The following is a 24,014-nucleotide window of genomic DNA, read 5'->3' as shown; positions in this document are numbered from 1 at the left end:
CCGCTCGCACATCGTCCGACACCGCGCTCTTCCTTCCCTCTTCTCGTCGTCGGGAACGATTTAGCGCGAGCTTGACGAGGGGACGCTTATTTTTCTGCCCGTCCGCGGAGCATCAAAATGTTTGGCGGATTATGTACGTACGTCTTGACGAGACCTGAATACCCATCGCTTTCCCGGCGAAATGGATCCTCCGTCGAATAGAATTTCGACGCTCGTATAATGATCGACGACGGCTAGCGGAAATATAAATAGTTACGTACAGGCGAGATCTTTCAGCCTTGAACCTCGTGATGCTAGAGATTATTTACAAAAGAGTAATTTGGATATTAAAGCGAGAACTGTGGAAATTTTTATGTATCGCGAGCTGCGCAAATAAATTCATATCATAGGCAATCGGGCAGGAACGAGTTAAAGATTTTCTAATTTTTCTTCCGTAACGTGTTCTAGAACTATAACGTTAACTAACGTTAATGCTATCATTAAATCTTACACGCGAGGGAGAAGAAAATGAAAAGAAAAATTATCGCGATTTTTCTTCGATGAGATCATATCTACATAAAGTTCATGCATTTTACAAAAGTATATTTTTTCATATATTTTTTTATATTTTTAATACTTTTTATATTTCTTTTATCAAGAGACATGGTTCACGCACGGCAACAGCGAGGCTGATTATATATTTATACGCGAGTAGCCTAATTGAGGATACCTTAGATTATCGGACTTCATCGATTAATGTCTCGAGTGATTCACCTTTTTTAACCGTAATCGATAGATTGACGTCTTTCTCCTCTACTTTAAAAAAAAAAAGATATTTTTTTTTTTAAATATAAAATAAAATTCGAACACGATTCTCGTGACAGAGTCGTATCGCTTGTAAAATTAGGCAGGGTAAACTTCCTAGAGTGCGCGTTCTGCCAAAGTGTCAGAATGAGAAAGCGAGACGAAAATAATGATTTTTGCCGGGACGCATGCCAAGATACACGAAGACCGATTAAGGGTTAATAACGCCGCCGGAATAACGACTACCGTCAAGTGTTCCCGACTCGTTTATAGGATGTAGAATTGTGGCATGAGACTCTAAACCGCCGCGGCTCACGTCTCGTTCCCGGGAGGATGGTAAACCGAGCGTAGCGCTGCAAGTAGAAATAGACAGTCGCTGTCAGACGCGCGCCTCGCGCTAGCAACTGATTGTCAGCCATACTTGATCGATTAATCGATGTCGGACGCTTCTTTCATTCGGGAGCCGATCATCCTTTTCAATCTCCAGTTCAATTTGGTCTTACTCGGTATATCTTCCTTTCATAATATTTCATTATATTATTTCTATTTCAATATTTCTTTTATCTCTTATTAGATTTTGCACCAGAGAAATGTATCGGGTTATTCGATATTAGTATTTTTTATCGAATACGTTTGAATTACTACCATCTTTTTTTTTCAATTAGCGGAAATAAGAGTCAACTCAGTTTATATTTTTATACACAATGTTTATGGAAACTGTACGTAAAGTTTATGGTTTTGCTTATCTTATCTTTCGCGATGCGTATTCTCAATAGAGATGTGACAGCTGATACGTTATCGGATAATAATTTATTCTCTTCAATTCTCAATTTTTCAAGTGGATATATACACATATATTGTAGTATACATATTTTTGCGAGCCCATACACTTGTATACTATCGGAGATTGATGTTTGTTCGTTTTTCGATGAGTAAGAATCTCGCGTATGGCTATTGTTTCTTCATCTTTGATTGCGAATTATAAATAACACACTTGGCAATCTCTTTCCGCCATCGGGCTGTGAACCGGTTAAAAATACGATCCGTATAATATCTAATGGTTATAAATACATCGAATAACGTTTATATCATCCTCGCCAATCGCTAACTATTATTTGTAACTCGCCTTGCAGAAATGCAGATTAAGTACATCGCGCGAAATCGCGTCTCGAGACGAGCCAATTCGTAACTCGGGGACTCAATGTTTTTTGGATACGATTCAGCGTTCGGTGCGCTATGAATACCTCGAAAAAGATGTTGAAGCATATACCAAGAAATTTCAGATAAGTTAACGTCCAGTTAAAGATCACACAGAGAAAAAGGTTTCTTTAAATTTAATATATCTATTTGTTTGACTTATATTTGTTTCGTTACAAAAACATAATTTTATACGAAACATTATTTTGTTGAGTAAAAATTTAATAATTCGTTGCCGTAAACCATATTGTTTGACGGGAAAATAACTATTATTTGGTATAGTATAGTTTATTCTCTTACCCCTATGCGACGCGCTATACTTCACTATACTTGTATTCAAGTTTCTGTCATAAACGTATATGTATAAAGCCTGCAACATGCGGCTAATAACATTTAACAACTATTTCTATTAGTTTCATTTCTGATACGATATCCATAGAGGAGAATTCAGATAATGAACTGATTTTTGGAAAATCGAACAGATAAATGTTCGATATTCATTTATTCGGACAGAAATTCCGAATAAGTAACGTTAAGCTTTTCTACATGCTATGGTGGTTGCAAAGATTTGATTAGAAAGATGCAGTAACATGCAATTTAACTTTATCTAACTTTTTCTAAGCTTTATTTAAATTGTTCAAAGCAACATAATGAATCTTTTAAAGAAAACAATAATATTGTTTCAAAGAATAATATAATTGTTTAAGTTGAAGAAAAAATAAAATTCATTCAAAAAATATTTTATTTAAAGTAAATAAATATGTTATTTGAAAATCAATCATATTTGTTACTTCAAACATTGGTATGGTTGGACTATTCCAAGCATTATATCTCTTTGGTTTCAATAAAATTTATTAAATCCAAAGAAACTTTTCTCTCCATGAGGATAAACATTTGTTATTCACTCTCGCGTATAAATATTTAATGTTTTTTTTTTATATATTATTATATCGTATATTTTCTTGTGCATTTTGTCAAAATTCCTCAATTCTCAATATTTAATAACTCCGAAACTTTACGTCATTTCTCCTAAAGTAATCCCTATACTTTCTATCGTTGAAAAAACATTCCCAGTGGTCCGGAGACATTCGATGTAGTCTCTATATACGTCCGTTAATACAAGATTCGATATTTACTCGCGGATGAATAAAGCGCGTGAGTCGAGCTCAAGGAAGTTTAGGAAAAGATGAGAGAGAAAGGGAGAGAAAAAGAAAGGGAAAAAAGAGGAGAGAACAAGATGCCTCATCGACGCAGCGTCCTGTGTATGTATTTCTAGCCGCCAAACAGTGGAAGAGCACATTACACGTGTCTTAGTTATTTTTAATCCCCGACGAGATACATACGTGTACACCAGACTCCCGCCCCATCCTCCGCGTACCGCCAGAGTATTAAAAGTTACGTACCTGCTACCTAGTCAAATTTTTCGTCTCGGTGGTCCGCGACGAACACCAGACGATATAGTGGTTAAAAATACCGCGAATACACTTCCCCCGTAATTTCCGTACATCCGACCTGTATTTACGGCATAACTCGATGACCTGATCTCCCCTTCCCCTAGATCGAAACATTGCGATCATCGCAAGGAACGTTACAACAACCGCGTGATGAAAAACACGATTCCATCTATCATATGTATTTTGTTATTATTAATTATTATTACAACTTTAATCATGGAACATCATTTTCAATGTATCTTTAAACCAAACAATTAATAAGAAAAGTAAAAAAGACAAATTTCATAGTATTTTGTAAGAAATCTGCTCACTTTTTATTATCGATAAAGCGCGATCTTCAAAAATATTCAAAAAATTTTGAATATTTGGATGGAAAGGAAAGATTAATTCTTTTAATCGAAAGAAGATTTATATATTTTTAAAATTTAATAATTTAATAATAAACACGAAGACACTGTTCTAGGAAAAATAGAACGCCATTCACAAAACGGATTCATGAATGCTCGATTGTGAGACCGTTGAATTGAAGCATCTTAAAAATCCGTCTATCGTTGAAATATTTCTCAGATAAATCGCGTCATTTGATCCAACGGAGTCATAGCTTGATATATTGATAATTACCAATTAGAAAATTAACGAAAGTACGAAAGGTTTCTTGCTTTTTCTTTGCTCTTTTTGATGACTTGATTGAAAATTTCACCTCATGATATGTGAAACACGCACATTCTAGAAGGGGGCATGTTAAAGAAACGCGCATTAATTATTGTTGGAACGTTTCACATGTCGCCTTGACCTTTTCTTACGAACTGATATCGAAGTCGTCGCCTCATAGGATATTTAATATCCAATAAGAGCACAAAAATACACACATATACCTTACAACTTGGAACTTTGTTTCGTTCGTCTTCCGATAGAGGAAAAAAGAAACAGGAGATATATAGATACAGAATGTCCCGGAACCATCCGGAGCATTCATTTAAATCGATATCATATCGACCTAAGAATTTGGAGGGACGAATCAGATCGTTCGGTAATTTTAGGCTATTCTGTATGTTTCCTCGCGAGCATGAATCGATACCCTAAGGTAGGATTCCCTCGTGTTTTCGCACGCTTCCGCTTTCTGAGGGGTTAATGGACGTAGTTTAACGCGTTCAATCGCGAATGACAAACTTGTTAATGAGCTGTGGTGTTGTTAGCGCAGTTGCGGCGCGTTAAAAGTATTTAGCGCTCGTGTGTATATGCGTGTACATGTTCCTCTTTTCATCGTCAAATGATTGTGTCGTTCATCCTGCCATTGTACCGCTTATGCGATTACGTATCGCGATTGAAGGCAAGAGACGAATGGGCACATTGTTCTCTCGTCATCCGCAGATATCGGTTCTCTTCTCCTTCGAAATATCTTGATCGCGATCTTGATTACGGGATATTAATTTTGTTAAATTGTGATAAAGTTTTATTATTTATTAGGGATATGAAAATTGTAATAATTAGGGTCATCATTTTTTAATTACGTAGATTGCGCGTGAAATTTGTATAATTTATCCAAGATTGTATAAAAAAAGAAATATTTGCCATTTGTACTGCTATCTAGACGACATTCGGGTTGAAGGGGTTAAAACCCAGCGGCTACCTCGATTTTCTCGAGATTTACGACGACGACAAAATTCGCCCGGATCAAGGCAACACGGTCTAATCGTCCGCTATTTTAATCCCGTTACTAATAATATCGTCTATTTTGCCGTCCGCGGAGCTCGCTTCGATAAGGAACCTTAATCGAAGTTAATTCCCGCGAAGGCCGACGTGGAACTTCAATTTTGAGGGAAACGCTGAATAATTGATCGGCGAATATATCTCTTCGACCGCTGATAAAGCTAGACCCTCCGCGCTTTCCCTTTTCCGTTCTCAATGTGTCGTACTTTGACAAAAATTTGTACATCCACGTCTATAAATTGCCGGCCGTTGCTAAATTATTATTACATCCCTAGCGCGATGAAGCTCCCTTGTATACAGAGTATCCCGTTTGGTTTCAATGAAGGATTACCGAAAAACGAAAAGTCTAATATACTGAAATGTTAATCTAGATGCAAATTGTTATCGAGTCTTAAAGCGTTTGAAAATAAAGTTTTCTAGCGAACATTAAACGATAATTCAAATTTAGTTTTTAATCTGAAATAGACTTTGTTATGACGAGATTTTAACGATGTTTTGGCTGTACAATAGTAACAAAAAACTCTCATAATTTAAAAAAGAACATATTTTTTACGTTTATACTGTTTGAAAAATCAAATGATAAATCCGTATTATAAAAACAATTAAAGTATCACAAAATAATATGGTTTTTAACGTCTTCGCAAAAGAAAATAGTTGTAATTAATATTTTTCCCAATTTATGACAAAAACTTTTGATCGTGAATACCTGAAATCAACTGCAAGAAAAAAAAATCTAGTAATTTGCATTTCCCAATTTATGACAAAAACTTTTGATCGTGAATACCTGAAATCAACTGCAAGAAAAAAAATCTAGTAATTTGCAGAAAGAGAGAGAGAGAGATAATATTTTTTTACAATTTTTAGTAAATAACTTTTAAACGAGTAAGTGGATCTGAATCAAGTTTTGCACAAATATTTATTAGAGTTTTCTTAATATATGTGAAAATTTTTATTTTGTTGGCAATGTTTTTTCCTTGTCAAATTTGTCATTAAGTGCTACAATACGCGATTTTCCATAAAAATCAATAGTAACTTTAAACTCAAATAATTTCCAAACCATTAAGAGAATTGTGCTCAGGTTTTGCACAGATACTCAGAAAAAATAGTAGAATAGTCTACGAAATTTTCATGCTTTTGTCGATGTTTTGATATATGACATATACATCCTTAATTTGAAGGCAAGTTTGAATGATGCCCACATACACATACACACAAAATGTTGAAAAGTCGATAAATAGCGAGATCCCGCGACATTTTTGAGAAGAAAAAATGTATGTGTGTGAACTTGCTAAAGTCATCAAAGATTACGTTATTATCAACACAGACGTTCTGTATGAAAAGAGCAGGGGAAGGGGGACTCGACTGATAAAGTGCAATCGATGACTGATAAATCTTAGGTCGATCGCCAATTTAGTTTGCGTCAGCCTTTTCACTCGTCGCTTGATTGTGTTTACACTTTGCTTCCGTAATCTGATATACATATAGCACACGTGGATAAAATACAAAGTACTTAACCCGAATCAATTAGTTTCTAACGCATCCAATTGCTTCGCTCGATCCATCCTTGCAACTTGCAGATGAATGTTTGCCGTGGGAAACGATCAATCATTATCGCGTGATCGATCGTCCTTCCTTTCGAATTTATAAAAATAAATTATTCTTCAACCATCTGTGTGTGTATATGTGTGTTAAACTGTATAAAATCTGTAAATAAAAAGAAGGGCGAAACATTTAAGCGGATATTTCGTACATTAAATGATTCTTTTTCGCCACACCAATCATCTCAAAAAATAATAAATTATATATTCTTCTCAATTTAAGGATATATAAGACTCGCTCTCTATTAAATTGAAATTAAATTGGTAAATCAAATAAACTGATCTTTTTGAATAATTGGGATGGTTAAATATTGTATAGATTTTTTTTTTTTCCGTATATAATGATACAAAAATGAAACAAATGCCTTTTTGCTGACATTAATACAGTGCATACGCATTTCTCGCGCGTGAACAATTATCTCGATTATATCGCGATTATTCTCCGATTGGTTATCAATTCGTCGGTTCTTGTCGCGACGCCCAAGTTTATTCCTCTTTATTTGACTCAAGATCGCACGCGCCGTAGCTTTACTCGGAATTATGCATATACCCTGTGCTCTAAATTCTTCACGCGTTTCCGCGGCCGTCTCCGAAAATAGAAATTAATTTCACGCAATGCGTGCTCGTCAACGCGGGAGCCTGTTTATTACGTATAATTATATCATATCTGAAATTTTTTTCTCCTCCCTTTCGCGCTTTTTCTCCATCCCCTCTTTTTTTTTCTATCGCTGTTTGTACCTACGCGGTTCCTTGTTACTCTCTCGGTCTTCTTGCAAAGTGGCACGGTTGATGTATACGCGTGTTTGTGTATGTATATATGTACGTGTTATATATTTTTTTTCTCCTCGCTATTAAAACTTTTAAAAGCTGATAATTTATCTCGCGCGCGCGTTCTCACAAGTTATTCTCGGCCGGGCTTTTTTCGCATTATTGTACCGATACACATGCGCATGTAATCCAATTTAACATGTAAATAGGTGAGGTTATTTATATCCTTCACTTTTTACACATCGTGGCTGGATGCGTGTAAAAATAGGGAAGAGCCGATGCTGCCGGCAGGATATCTCGCGTTATATGTTAAAGGTATGCACATTGTTATACTATATACGGCGATTAAAAGGCATCCGCGCAAAGAGCGCGCTGTGTAGAAGAGATTACGGGGACGCACGATAAAAGTCTGTTAATCGTGCAGTGCCCACGTTTTTATCCGTCGCGTTTATCGATAATGTGTAACGAAACATTGACTGGAATTCAAGATGATTTATAAACGCCGAGAATACATTTTTCACGTTGCGTTTTTTTTTTTCTGTTTTNATATATTTGAAGAGATTTTCAGATTGATAAGTGCTTCTCTGCAAATATCGAAATATTGAAACATTATTTTTAGCAAGCATGAGTTTTTTTTATTTAGTTTATTAAAACAACTTTTTTATTATATAGAGTTTCGTTTTATTCAGAGTTATTCTTCTGACATTTACATCACACTTTACGTCTACGCGATCTACGAATGTTTCGGTAAATTTAGCCGCATCAACCATGAGGCATATAGCGCGAAGATATGCTTTTGACATTGTCGGTGATGTATAGTCCTCGTATGCGAGAGATGAGAGAAGCCTCCTCGTGGAAGAGGAGGAAGAGGCGACACGGCTCTCAAAGCTAAATTGCATTGTTTTCTGTTATATACATAAATATTATTTTATTATTGCCTGTCTCTCTCATTGGCACGCGCAAGCAAATAAAATGCTGACTCTGACGGTTTAGAATACACCACACACCGTTAGAAAAGGGGAGTCACGATAGGAATGACTTTTCCTTCCGTGCAAATGTTTCTGTTTGTCATAAAATGTTATGTCTAGATTTCAGTTGCGATTTCAAATAATATTCCATCACCTGTGAAATTTACGTAGGATGCGAGTTCGCGGTTGAATTTCGCGATGAAATTTTCGCTCTTTGTGTCGAGCGGGAGAGATTAATATGGGATTAAAATAACAGAGAGCATTGCAATACAATATTATATTATATGATATAAATTAAATTTCTTTTACGCGTTCGCCCGTAACGATTTTACGAGCTCTCACGTTAAAATGATCGAGATAGACTTTTATTTCACGAGCACAACTGTCGTTGCGGGGATATAATGAGATCGAGATGTATATTCCCCGCGTTCTTTGTCAAGCCATGAGCTTCGTCGTATCAATGCATATTGCATTTTCTGCCGTTATATTGACATGACCTTTTAAAGGATTAATCGATATATGGTCGCCTCGCGCAATAAGGTGTTCCGTCGACGAGAGACAAGGGCCGCGAATGCCACCGTCGTCGCTCTCGATAGGAATTATCGTAGAATCAGGTCACGACTATTATTTATCCTCTTTCCACCGTCGGGATTCGGGTCAATCGATCCGATATCGGTTACATACTTACATCGTTAACACAACGCAATACCGCTTTCTAGAAAACCGCGACACGCTTGTTTCAATCTCGTGGTGCCTATTCAACGCACCGAATGTGCGACTTCAGAGATTCCGCGTTTGTCATATACTGATATCAAATTTTCATCTCGTAAAACTGTCGAGACTTTTGATCGACATGATGACATTGAAAAGACCAAGAATATATGCTAAATTTACATCAAGGGCAAAAATAAAATGTAAAAGCGTATAAACGAGATTTCAAAAAATATATTTTGATAAAAAGAAAATTAAACAAAATTATATATCAATAATATTATATTTATTTCTTATAGTAGTAGTGTGTGTAAGAGTATCTATAATATTTATTATCAAAACACATAATAATCTAATTTTGAAAAATTGCCTTGGGGCCCCAAGGAAAATCGCTTCGACGCTGATTTCCGTGGAAAAGGAAACTCGTTTGCCGACGCGTTGTTATCCCTATAAAATCTCTCTTTTATAATCTCGCGTTGCTTATGCAGCCATCGCGGCCCCAGCGATCGTCGCTTCTCGTTGAGAGCCGAAACGCGTTTCTCGCTGCGAGCTGCGAATGTCAATCGCGATGATTTCCGAGAAAAGTTTCGCGCGCGCGCGTCCAAGATCAACGCGATGCATTTTAAATATGGCAACGATCGCCCCTCCCGTCGTTGCATAATTTTGCCACCGCTGACACGCAATGCGATTGCACGGCGAGGCAATAATAAATATATGTTCCTCGCCATTATTTTCCGCAATGAATGGTATGCGTCAACGGTCAGGGCCACCTCGTTACGTGCGTGTAAACAGATTCATCGTCTTTCGATAGGCGATGAGAAGAGAGCATAAGGTTTATATCAAAATTGTAAAATTATTAATAGATCTTTGTGATAAACCAAGCGTATAAATCGCCGAACAAATTAAATTTCTATTGAAGACTTAATTTGTTATTCCGAGAGATGTAGCTATAAAATTAAGCTACCTGTCTGACGTCCGTGGATACATCAGGCTCTTGTTGTATAATTTGCGATAAGATAATGAATTATCACAGAAGCATATTTTATCTAAATTTTTCCTTCATCACTCTACTCATAAGTATCTCTGCACTTTTTTTTATCGCGTACGCGTTTAAAAGGATTTGTTTCATATTACCGGAATAAAGGACTAGAAGGTAAAAACGCAGAATTGTACGCATCTATTTCTGTCCTTTCATTCCGACAAACTCTGCCATTATGAATCCGGATACGTGTATTCATATGCAATGCACAGCAATTTCTCGGCCGACGATTATTACAAAGTACTCTTCAGCATCATTCCGCGTTCGTCTCGTGGAAAGAATACGTTGACGTACGACTGCCGCACGTAAAATCGCGATAAGCGGTTCGTTTGCATTTTCCGAAACAGATAATGCTGATTCATTTTCGGAGCGAAAGGTCTTCTTTTCCATTGTACGCCAATATAGAACAAGCATCAAAGATTCCGATACTCCGAGGACAATATCTCGGAAATATATCAACGAATATTGACATTTGTAAAATAATGTAAAATTTTGAATGGATATTCAGCGAGTGGAAGGAAAGAATATTGTCAAAGATTGAGATAGAGTATATATATTTAATAAAAAAGCAATATATATACATATATTTACATATTTTTAATAAACACACATCATCAATATAATTTATATATATATTAAATTTTGTCAGTATAAATATATGTATATGTGTGTGTGCGTGTGTGTGTGTGTTTGTAGGATAAGGAAAAGAGATAACATACATTTTTCCTAAATAATAATAATAATAAAGTCTATCTTTTTATACGAGTATACTACTCCCCCATAAATAAGGAATTGCAATATTGATACTTATGGGTGCTCGTAAATTGTTATTCTAATATCGACGTCCAATCGTATCGGTATACTGAAGAAGTATAGCCATCGGGGATTAGAAATGGTGTAATTTCGTGAACGGGTTCGATTACGGTGCTCGGTCGCAGGCGATCCATCGGGCGTCGCGTTTCCATTGCGGGGAAAACACGCGGGGGATCATTTTCGCGTGTCGATCGGAAATCGGAATCCGAGCTCGCTCCGAAATTATAGATCTCTTCGAATCCCTCCCCGCTGACGGGATATCTTTCATCAGGGTCACGTAACCGTTTGGGAGCCGCGACCACCGTCGACGTCTTACAAACAGATACGCCCGTTTGTCGACTCTCGTCAGAAGCGATTGACGTCAGACCGCGTCTTACGACAACCAGTGAGTTTACATGACAATTATTTTAACGCGTTATCGTGGCATAGCGCGATAATAGCGCGGGTCTCCGGTATCTTGATTGCCTGTCAAGTCTTTTATCGGCTCTTCGAGCAGCTCGCGTGAAAGAAGATTATTTTCATGTCGCTACTTGCCTGATTCTCTATTCTAGAGAGTAAGCCCCTGTCTGAGGCTCTGTCATATAAACCCCCGGATATCTAGTCTTTAGACTAAACCCTTAGTTTTATCGTAGCCAACGACGAATTTACGAAGGTTTAGCCCGAACTGATTATCGGATTTACTGCCGTGTCAGAGCAAGTAGTTGAGCGTAGACGATCGACTGATGATCGTGTAATTGTTTGACGCCAATTAACAATTCTCGTATGAATATTCAGTTCTCGGTCGTTTGTCGAGATTAAATCGTATCAGTTCAAACATTTATGATTATCGACGAAATTCGTATCGAAATTATTTCATTCTGTGAGACTGGCTAGTCTTGCCGAAAAAATAAAACATAGGCTACCCATATCTTGTAAATTACGACTAACTTGTAATTTGTAACTTTAAATCCCGAAGATCAGACGTGTAGATAAAGTGACACAAGTATTTTACAAAAGCGTATGAATTTTATATACGCGTCAAATTCCATTTAATATACATTGAACGAAAAATTTATTAGATTTGCATATTAAACATTAATTAACGAGTTAACGAATAATGCTAAAAAATTATCCGTTTTTATTAATGGCGCTTGGGTGATCCCTTATTTATTTTGTTTAATGTATTAAAGAAGTTTACATAAGCTCCTTTTCTCTACTTTACTCAAACTATTAACTATTATTAATGGACATTTTTCCTCTGATCTGTGATACTGTATCTCACATCTATATGCATTATTATATATGCAAATTAGAAATGTCCTGACCTAATTTCGGCGCTGCAGTAGTGTAGGTCAACGTGCATAGATCAGTAGTGTAGATCGATGACTGGCGTTCTATCATACCTCGATAACTAAAACTTTTTTTATCGACAAGATGACATTCCATTTCGAGAAAACATATTACCGTATTATTTCTTAATAATAAATAAAAAAATTTTAACTAATAATACATAATAACATGGTACAATTTCTCGCGTAATCGAAAATTTCTTTTGATGGCAAATAATGATTCTATTATTTCTTAGATGATATAATACGCTCTTATATTTCTCTATTATGTTTTAATTAACATAATTAAGGCCACAATAATAATACAATACCAATTAGATTTATGCAGAATTAAATTCACACGATAACAATTTCGATAGCTAGGATGGTTCCAAGTTCATCGATCAAAAACACTAAATTCTTATAACGAGAGATTCTCGGAAAACAGGAATACGCGACAACATCTGTTCTTACGTCAATATTTTTAATTAACCGATTCAATTGTCCATTATTACGACGATTTGAACAGATCTCGGAATTCAAATACGCAAATGTACGATCTTTCATGGAAACATTAGTTTCGGTAAATAAATTATTAATCGCGAATCGCGCGTGTGTAAATCTCTTGATTTATTACATGCTTCGTTTCGCATCGCGAAATTTTTCCCGATAAATGGTCGGTAGTAGCGCTTAATTAATTAACATTAATCACACGTCGTCGACGATACTCTCCCTTCCCTCCCTTGACCCATAAACACACTTTTGAATCTTTATGAATAGTTGATTAATTGCGAAATGGTTACGCGAAACTCGTTCCGTAAAAAATTGACGATGTAAAAAGCTATCGATTTAATGGCGATCGGATATCATGGATTCGCGAATCGCACAGATGTTCGTTAACATAATTATAAAGCGCGACTGTATTCCCGGAGTTTATGGCCGCAATTAGTCACGGGAAATGAATGCCGCCGATGACGATTCATGGACGGACGGATCGTGACGTAAGAGTGGAGATTATAAAGCGTTACGCGAATGCGGCTCTATTAAATGTCAAAACTACATCTAAATATACGCAAGCATACAAGAGAGTACAAATATGAATGCGAATAAATATACAAATAAGTGTATCGAAATCGATCTCTCTCAAATCAAAACATAAATTATTATTCATTTTACTTCGTTTTGGAACGGAACTGTTATATGAACAGGAACGATTCTTCGAACCGTTAAATTGTATTTTAATTGCTCAACGAAATTGTGATTTATATAAATAGAGTTTTTTTATTTAAACTAGATAGATAAATGTAGGAAATACTTAAAATGATAACGCAAGAATTTTAAAGATACGGAACATCTCTGTAACAGATTGATATCGTTAAATATCTCGTTTCTGACGTCAATTAATGTGCGATGTCCTTTAAAAAAAAATATTATTAAAAAATAATTTGGAGATTAATAATATCAATCTTTTCAGTGATGTCCGATAATCAATGATGCGATAAATCGATCTAAACGAGATAGACCGCGAGCGTAAGATTTTTTTCGCTCCTGTTAATAAACCTCGTCTGTTTATCACGATTATTTCATAATTTAATTAAAATCATATTATATGATTATGCTATCATACAATAATAATGCAACAATTTAATCTTGTGCAACAAAGTAATGATGTCTTATCGCTGCTCAGCTACTTTTTTCTTCATTAGACACCGCATGTTAACGGACTTGAATGTATCACAATGTGTTGAATAATATTTATATATATATATGAAAGAAATTATTTAAAAGTAATTATAATATTTAACAATAAGTTAGGAACGCGGAGTTTCTTTGTAGGACACCCTGTACAAATGGCGCACGAATGGGTGCGCCAGTTCGACAGAGTTAGAGCACACGCACGAAGACAGCGCGACGCTATTTTTAATCACGAGCGAGCCTGCTAAATGGAATTACTTTGTCTTTTGCCGTTCCACGAAATGCATCCGCCGCACTAATACGCCCGTAAAAACCCGATGACATTTTTATGCGAATTTATGGTGACTTTGAAAAATAACGCATCAGGAAGGGCGCATTCGATGCCGCTCCGCCAGAATTTTCGAGGCAAAGTATTTATTTCACATAGAAAAAAAAAAACACGTCTGCATTTTATATGTATTCTACGCGTCGAATATTTTCGAATTCTTTTCTGATATTTATTATCGCTTTGTTAATTTGTTTGAAATATTAAGGATCCACGAACGCGCTTAATGTCATGTATTTAAATATATATATACATGTTATTTTGTGTATATATAATTTTGTTTTTTTAAACGATATTTATTACCGCTTTGAGTGATTTTGAAAAATTAAAAAATAATAATCATATCTAATGATTTGAATTTTAAATATTTATCTATAATCGTAATGTCTGTATTTGTATCTATTCATTTCTAGGTATTTTTAGGTATCTCCTTTTTTCAATCTTTTAATTAAGATAATTGATTAACCCGTCTCAATGGATGAAACTCGAAATTTGGTGAAGATCTTTTGCTTAATTTAACGAACCAAGCAAGTTTTGGAACTAATTTTAATCAGATTACGAGATTGACGAATGGCCTGATTAAGACTTTATAAAATATTTTTTGAAAACACCGAGTTGAATTCTTTGATCTAATACGTTCGCTGATATAGTTTTTTTTTTTTTATTTCAAGCTTTGAAGTATAATTTCATAGATAAATCATTTATCTCTATTGTATCGTACGCGTCTTAAAGTCCATGGCAAATAAAAAATCGTAAGCAGTAAGACGTAAGCAGAAAACAAATCGACATTTTTTATTTGCTTACTGTTGACGTCTTACTACTTGACTTTTTCTATATGTCATTGACTTAAATCTTTCAATTACACGCAATGTATTTGACGTCAGCAGACGCAGCCAAAATATCTTGCGAGCAACCGTGATAGAGAAGGATAGAGAAGGATTGGTAGACAGAAGATAATGCAGTTTTATCTGAGCACCTTCTCCGCCTCACTTGTTACAATCCTTCCACTTCTTTGTCTCGGTCTGTTTCCTCTTTCCTTTTTCTCTTTATCGGCGAGATAAAATTGTTCTGTTTCCGCGGGAAGCTTATATTATCATAAGGGCAATCGTTTCCCAAGGAAAACCAGAGACGGAAAAAGCGATCGGGAAATGAAAAGAAATGTCTTTCCCTAAGCACATCTCACGCAAAATGAACGGGAGATGACTGTGCAACCTTGATCATTATCTGAAACGATCCTTGCAAACGACATCATGACGAGCGAAGATCCGCGCGAAATTGATTAAATTTACGCTGCTAACAGCCGATCTCTCGCCCTTTATCACTTCCTAATTTCGCTTCTGAAAGGAAAAAATAAATCGCTTGAGGGATGAAAAAATTGCAGAGGAAATAAAGTGCGCTGATAACGCGTTTTGTTTATTTAAAAAAGAGATTCGCCGATATATATTTTCCGTATATTATGTTAATAAATTCCTTTGTGAAAACAGCAGAAGTTCGCGTAAAAGGAACGGCGATCTTGTCAAGCGTTTTCGCGGAAAAGTGAATCACGCCGCGCTGGTCGCGCGGGGAGTGGTTGCTAGAACAATTTTCCGCAACGCTACACACCGCACCGAATTTTCCGACAGGCCAACAAACACCGCAGAATCCAATAGTACGCGAGAATGGATACTCTATGTCGCGTCTCTCGGCTTGTAAAAGAGACGCGCCGGTGCGTGTATTAGCGGCGATTACGTTACACGTGTGCGCGCGTGATAGAGAGAGAGAGAGAGAAAGAGAGAGAAGAGGGACAGCAACGATAAAGAGGAGGAGAGGTTGTACCCTTACCTGGCTGACAATTGGCACGCGTGGCATGCTTTGATAGCAATGGTATGTCTCTCTCTTCTCTCTCTCTCTCTCTCTCTCTCTCTCTCTTGACACAATTAGAAAAAAATAGAGATGGAGAAAAATAGAGATGAGTAGATAAATGGATGTGTTTATTTCATTTAAAGATAGGAATCTGAAGACATGGACTATTACAATATTTCAAGTGTGTTTTCATACATATGGAAATTGATAATAATTTTCTCATTTTCATGAGAACCACCTTAATCGCCTTCTCGATGAAATTGTCTCTTTTTTTAGACGCTGTTTAAAATTCTTAAGAGAATGTCAAATACTGCTGAAAGAAAGAGATATTTAGTTTACAAAAACTTGAGATTTTTGCTTGAGAATTGACAATTCCTTAAAATTTTCTCATCACATATTCACAAGATATGACACTGTTTAAGATAAACGAGCATTGTGTTAAAGTATTGAAACGTCATAAGCTAAGTGAGTGATGTAATGTCAACGGCCGTTCTTAAAGACAGACATGGCTTCAATCGGCTATACGTACGTTCCTGCGTGTGTCGGCTAACGCGGTTGATTACGTGACACGGGACGGGACGGAAGACGGAAGTGTTCCGGACGGACCGCATCCGCAGTCCCACGTGGAGTCGTGGAAAGGTCGGATCGTCGCGCGCGGAGATAATATTGCGCGTGTTTGCAAGTAACGCGAGTGTATGTACATGTATGTATGTATGTATATGTGTACGCACGTGCGACTCAATAGCAGGTAAGCGCGATCGATATATGGCCGGGTCGCTTAGTGAAATATGAAGATGTGTAATAAAGAACAAATAAATAAAAAAAAAAGAAAAATAGGGAGAGAGAAAAAAGGGCGGGACTATAATGTGCGTGCGTGCGTGTGTATGCGTGCGAGCTGGATCGTAGATTGGCCGACCGATCGATGATGCGTGACATTTTATCGTGTGTAACACATGACATCGGGCAAGTAGATGTGTCACGCGCGATACAACTCCCGAGATAACGCACCTCCGCATATTACTCTAATCTTCCATTCCTTTTAAGCAAAGTGAATTAAGCGAATTAATCATTCAAGCGAATTAGCCGTAATCTTCTCAATTTGGATAAAGCTTCGGCTTTGATTGCTTTAATGGGAATCACCTTGTTGAAAGCCCATTGATACAGGGGGCTCATATTACGAACAAATATTTTTGTTTGTGCCATTTTTACATTCTTGCTTTTTATTATCTCATTATGTATAGCGACCACATTGTTTTTTTTTTTTCTTTTACTATCTTTTCTATGAGATACTTGGTTTCGTATTTCAGTATTTCATCGTTTCTCGGCTCCTATTCGGCCGCGAGGCAATTTTCGACATCTTGGCGTTTCGCCGAGGACCTCGCTTATAGTGACGCGATATTGTTAACGAAGAATATCCTCCGCGAGACGAGAATATTCCTCGCGCGTGTATAATAATAAAAATTGCGATTTTCCGAGTAAAAAAAAAAAAAATCAACTCTCCCCCGCGATACACATATTCGTTTGCGATCATGGGTAAACAAGCTAGAAAAATCCACAAACGTTTGAGAAGCTCAATGTTTTCGCGAGATGACGTCATGCGTGTTAGCGTGTGTAGGAAACTCTCACACAAATACTCAAAGCTCTACTTTTAATGAGTTCGCTTACACACACGCTGGACCAACAAACTCGATTTCACTCTCGCGCAGGCCCGATTTCATTTTATTTCCAGGTCGCGGCTGTGTGTATGTGTATGTGAAAATCCGCGTGATTCGCGAGAAATCAATTTTCTAGAGATAAAAGGCAGACTTTTTTTTTTCTATCATGGCGCAAGAACAACTTATTCGGAAGTTGCGCGAGGACGGCTTCGCATTTTTCGAAGGCCGTCTATAATTAGTGGAAACATAATCGAAGCCTCGTGTATTCTCGCGCTACTTTATTCGTCGTTGGTTTTACATGTTTGTTGCGCGGTTAATAGCGTGGGTTTTACACACGCGTCTAGTATAAAAAAAAAAAAAAAAAAGAAACGTGTGAATTCACGATTTTGATGTGTGTGCACTAAGAAATAATCTCCGTTATTGTAATACGCGCGTGGGTAGGAATTTATGTAAGTCGGAATAGGCGGTAATTAGAATGACATGTGATTCCTTAACCCTTTGCAGAATTTCTGCGTTATGCAAGAGTCGTATAAAAAAAAACACGAATACGCGTTGAATCATTAATCTCACGCTTCGCTAACCGGAAATGCCATATGTCTTTTGCGAGGATGTTAATGTTAAAAAAAACACGTACACAAAGTCTTAAAAATATATTTATAAAAATGTGTACAATACAATCGCAAAAGTGAAATACAGATATTATGACAAGTGCAGTATATAAAATGTTTAATGCTTTGACATATGCTTAAAGAACTGGGATCGAGAATGTTTATGATATTTTTCTTTCACAGATATTAACATATTAGGAGTTGTATGCGTGAAGAATCTTTTTAAGTAGGATAAAAGCAGTGATGCAATCAAGGTCTACTAATGAATGATCGAAACATGAATGACGCATCGGGACAGATACTTCCTATAGCTTGAATTCATTACTGTCCCTGCATGCTGAGAGTTGAAAGCATTATAATTTTATCATACAACACATTCAAAAAACGTCATCTGATATTCTGACAATTTTGATAATTGGCCGACATTGTTAACCATCCCTACCCATCTCTCCCTCTCCCCCTCTCCTCCCTCTCACTCTCTCTCTCTCTCTCTCTTTCTTTCTCTTGATCTCCCTTGTCGATTCTTGTTTTCTATTTTTGTTGGAAATATCTTATTAAAAGTGTGTGTATATATATATTATGTATATATGTAAGTTAATAATTAATAATAAATTAATAATTAATAATAAATTAACAATAAATTAATAATAAATTAATATTGTAATAATAAGATTGAAACACGCGTTCAACATTTGGAAAAGAGACGATCACAAGACGAAAATTACTTTTAAACGATTTGTTACTGGATCGATAACAAGAAATTATGCCCTCCATTTGTCAGATGAGGCGCTATAAATTTGGAATTCAACGTCGCGTTGCTTTATTACAAATAAACAATCTGTTTTTTTTTTTTTACACATGGATCAGACGCATGTCAGACGTGTGTATATGCAAGCGTGGCGGTGAAAGTGTTAAACAAATATATGCGTCATCCACGACGACGATATTGTTGTTCGCTTAACGACCGTATCGCGAACGCGAATGAATGTTAGCCGGCGCGGTTTAATGTCGTTTATATCGATTTAACCAGCGAGTCGGCGCTTATAAAGAGGCGCCATAAACATTTATTTACACACCCTGTTCCCTTCATTACACCCTCGCCCGTTCCTCGGCGCCAACGAGCGTGTCTCACGAACATTAGAGAGGCGAGTCTTCTCGGATTTTGATAAGAGAGGACGGCGATATCAAGCGAGACACGCCGCCGTGTGTGTGCGTGACGTGTCAGAATTCGAGAATGCGCGCATGAGAGCCACACTTTGCGTAGGATGCTCTTTGCGATTCATGAATCATTCGCTGACTTCTTCTCTATCGCGTGACGAGCATATCCGATGATTAGTTGTAACATGTCACTATTTATTCTGCGCGTTCGTGGAAACGCGCTTTTGCTTCATCGCATTTTGTTTTTTGGCGATCGAGTGATTAATCGGTCAAATTAATGGTAGATTCGGATTTGCAAGACTTTTGATAAATTGTATAATTTCTTTTTCAATATTTGAAATCACACATACAGAGTGTCTATAAAGTCTGTCTCCACCTACAACAATTCATACTTGACCTTGGTTTCATTAAAAAAAAAAAAAAAAAAATTTGGCGTCATGTTGAATTTAACAGTTTTTTACGTACCCTTTTAAAAAAAAATCAAGATCAAATCTGAATTTTTTCATGAAAAGTGCTTAAAAAGACGAACACTTTCACACCTCAAATGTTTTTTTAGGATTTTCCAAATGGGAGTAACGATTTTTTGAAAATTAACTTTTTCGAACTTTAACCCTAAATAACTCCTGAACGGGTCAACATATCAAACTTCGGTTTGTGCCAAAAATTTTCTTTTTTTATGCCCTTTTAAACGATATACTACAATATTGGGAGTTCCATTTAAAATTTTTGAGTTGGGGTCCCCCCCTGGGGAGACAAGTTCCCCAATCTCCTTAAAAGAGTAGCCCTTTGAAATGATCGAACATGTATTTCGGTTTTTCATGTTGAGCCGTATCCGAAATATAGGAGATGGGACAAACTTTATAGACACCCTGTATATACATATTAGTTACATAAATAGTGAATTAAATCTCTTTTCTTGTATAAAATAATTATAAATAATATATGTTCAAGAGAATATAAATTTATAGATTATAAAATATTATTTGAGATTATAAACGAAACTATTGTTCTCACATACTTTTCCTATTATTGTCCGCTCGATTTGACAGAATTTCTTTACAAAATATTTCGCGTGCTCTTTAAATCTAAAATTTTGAACGCGATAACTTGATAATCTTCACTCAGAAATAAATAATGAAAGAGATTTGATGATGATTAAACTAGGTGACACACGAATCTGGGTCACAATTCTTCACGTATGTCCTTTTTTTTATCCTCTTATTAATATTCATGAAACTTTGAACTTTGGAAGCACCGAGCTTCGGCGCGAACGTCGAATATCCGGCTGTCTTACGGATCCGACGTTTGATGAGACATTTCTCGTCTTACAAGCATCGGTGGGCAGTAGTTAATAAAAAGGGGAACGGTATTAACATTACATGACGGTGGTGCGCGGATGAATAATGAGAGCGACTCACGCAAAAGCGATTAAATTCGTTTAGCTAAGAGCCTCGTCTAAGCGGATAATAAAATCGCTCCTGGTTTCTAATTCGATGAACGTGCGTAAGCGGTGACATCATTTCGCGGTGTGACTCCACCTCTACCTGTATTTATACGACCTCCGGTATATAGCCGGTATTAATGACGATACGCTCCCGTGGCCGCGGTCACTCGTGAAAGAGTCTCGACAACAAACCAGATACCTGCGTTCCTTCGCATAAAATGTCATCATCGCGACACGTAATCCCCGCGAAAGTATGCAATGGCCCGGCAACCTTCGTTTCTCTCTCACGATCGCAGGATTCTCAGTGATCGCCATTCGTATTTATAGCATTGTGTCAGACGCATAGACTTAGCTGTGCCTCGGGACACAATTAGTTGTCGGATCGTTGAATATATAAGGAGTTTGAATCACATTCGTGGATTGAATCATTCGAGATTTATTCAATTAATTTAATATGAATGAGAGAGAGAAAGTATACGTGTAGACGATTAAAACACATAAATTTTTCGTGAGAGATATTTAATTTGTCATTTTTATTGCCAGCGCAAAAGGAAAGACTGCGATAATTGATCGGTTGGTCGATCAAATATCACTAAAATAAATGATATTTTCAACGATCGGCTTTTGAAATCATAAATCAAGGCGAGTCGAGGAAAATTATAGTTTCGTGTTTTTCCGTGGCAAGCGGGGAGGGCAGGCGGGGCAAGGGATGCTTTTTGGAAACATTTCAAGTCGCGAGATCGCGCTATAAAAGTCGTCCTAGTGTGTACACGGCTTAAATGCACGCGACGAAACGCAATTATACGCGCATGCCAAATGCTTAACGCTGTACACATTTTAATAATAATAAATAAAGCAATGGCCGCAAACTACCTCTGCTGAAAATTACCTCTGCTTACGTAATTTGTCGGTTGGATCGATATGTAAGAAGTTTTTTTTTCTCTCTCCGTATTATTATATGCGATTCGTCTGTAAAGTAGGATGATATAAATTTTAATAATTTTGATGTACCTTCCCGCGTTACTTTAGGCCAGAGTGTCTACCCTCATATAAAAAAAAAAATTATTTTAGCAAGTGGCGCTCTGTAAAAAAATCTTTAAAAATATTCTCTTTATCTGAAATTTCAAACAAAAATATCTGGAGAATCACGGGATTTTTAGGGATTTTTTTTTTTTACAGATAATAGGTGTTTTAACTTTTACATCCGTTTTCGCGTTGTTTTATTCACTCATTATTGTTCGTTTAAGGATGTTTTGGCTGTACAATAGTAGCAAAAAACTGTCAAAATTAAAAAAAAACATATTTCTTATGTTTATACTGTTTGAAAAATCAAATAAATAAATCCGGATTATAAAAAGAATTAAAATATCACAAAATAATATGGTTTTTAACATCTTCGTAAAAGAAAATAGTTGTAATAAATATTTTTCCTAGTTTATGACAAAAACTTTTGATCGTGAATACTTGAAATCAACTGCAAGAAAAAAAAAATCTAGTAATTTGCATTCAGAAGAAATAGTAAAACAGTCTACGAAATTTTCATGCTTTTGTCAATGTTTTAACATATGACACATATGATACATCCTTAAAGTTGCAATCGTATTACAATTGGAACATCATGCACGTAGGTATTTTGCGTGGTGGCGAAAGTGCTTAAACCGCCTCGCCGGCGGTATCGTAAAAGGAAGTCGGCGCGCGACCGTAACCGGTCGGTCGCCCGCGCGAAACCGGCGTTGATTATTACCATTGGTTGAAAATAGCGCGTGCCAGGGATGAACATTACGTAAACCGTGTGAGTGAATTGAACTGCGCGTGTTCTCTACGAACGCGTTTCGTCTTGTGGCGTCGCGACGCCGACGACGCCCGGCGTCTCGACGTCTCCGATTATCTTGCCGTCGATCTTTTATATAGTGGAGAGGAAAAAAGCTCTTATCGAACAGATTACATTTCTATATCTCGATGTGTATTTAGGTCGCTTCTTTCTTCATGATGGAATTAATCTTTTTTCGAAGCAATTTCTTTATATGTATGTATACATACATACAATATGTGTATATATATATATATATATATAGGTAAAGATGGTATAACAAATATATGTGTTCGCTTTGGCGGAAAAAATAGAATACAAAAATGTGAGTGGAAAAGCGAATGTATATATTTTTTCCACTCACGATATTTTTATTTCCAAACTTGAACATACATCTGTTTCGCTTTAAATGTAGAAGGTAATGACGAAAAAGTGCAATTTCTAGAAATTAACAGATTTAAGATATAATGAGTCTAATAAAATGAATGAATCCACTATTCGCGCGCGCGCAAGATAAAAAAAGGAATTAGAGAGAGAGAGAGTAAGAGTGAAAAAAAAGAAGAGGGAGGAAGAGAGAGAGAAAGAGTGAAAAAAAAGAAGAGGGAGAAAGAGAGAGAGAGAAAGAGTGAAAAAAAAGAAGAGGGGGAAAGAGAGAGAGGGAGAGAGAGTGAAAAAGAAGGAGTGAGAGGGAGAGAGAGAGGAGAGTTACGCTGGCAATCTACTAGAGGGCATCACGAATTGATTATTACTTTGCTAATGGCTCATTTCACTTAACATTCGCTTTTCCATGGCGATCGAGAACCTAGCCTCGCACCTTGCCGGATCGCCTGCACGGCGATAAAGTCTCTCTCTCTCTCTCTCTCTCTTTCCTTGTACGTCATGCGCTGACAACGGGAGATCGTAAAGTTTTGATGGGAATGTAATGTGAGACTAGTGGTTATATCCGGTTCGTTTTCATCGAAATTCGTCGCCTTTCGTGCGGAGAACAACACGAAAAGAGAAAGATCGTCGGGAGGTAAAAGTTCTCTCCCTCTCTCTCTGTCTTTCTGTTCGATGCTCGTAGTTATTTTTAGAGCACCGTGTTTGTATTCTTTTATCGAGCGAGCGCGAGTGACAGTCCGTAGCGTCG

General features: G+C 36.7%; 1 protein-coding gene across 17 annotated transcripts in view; it reads left to right on the top strand.

Moving 5' to 3' along the window:
• LOC115237065 (plasma membrane calcium-transporting ATPase 3) overlaps nt 1-24,014 on the top strand; it is a 77,630-nt gene that overhangs the window by 3,956 nt on the left and 49,660 nt on the right. For 2 of the 17 annotated variants that reach the window (XM_029809868.1, XM_029809867.1), the window contains exon 1: nt 23,627-23,900. The exons of 14 other annotated variants lie outside the window; for them this stretch is intronic. The gene's annotated coding sequence lies outside the window, so the exon portion shown is untranslated. Of the gene's footprint in view, nt 1-15,053; nt 16,959-23,626; nt 23,901-24,014 lie in introns of those variants that run through there. One more of the 17 variants, XM_029809865.1, reaches the window with a different exon arrangement.

Source organism: Formica exsecta, unplaced genomic scaffold (assembly GCF_003651465.1).
Source record: "Formica exsecta isolate Colony F162 unplaced genomic scaffold, ASM365146v1 scaffold27, whole genome shotgun sequence".
Taxonomy (NCBI): Eukaryota; Metazoa; Arthropoda; class Insecta; order Hymenoptera; family Formicidae; genus Formica; species Formica exsecta.
This window is presented reverse-complemented; position numbering and strand designations above follow the sequence as displayed.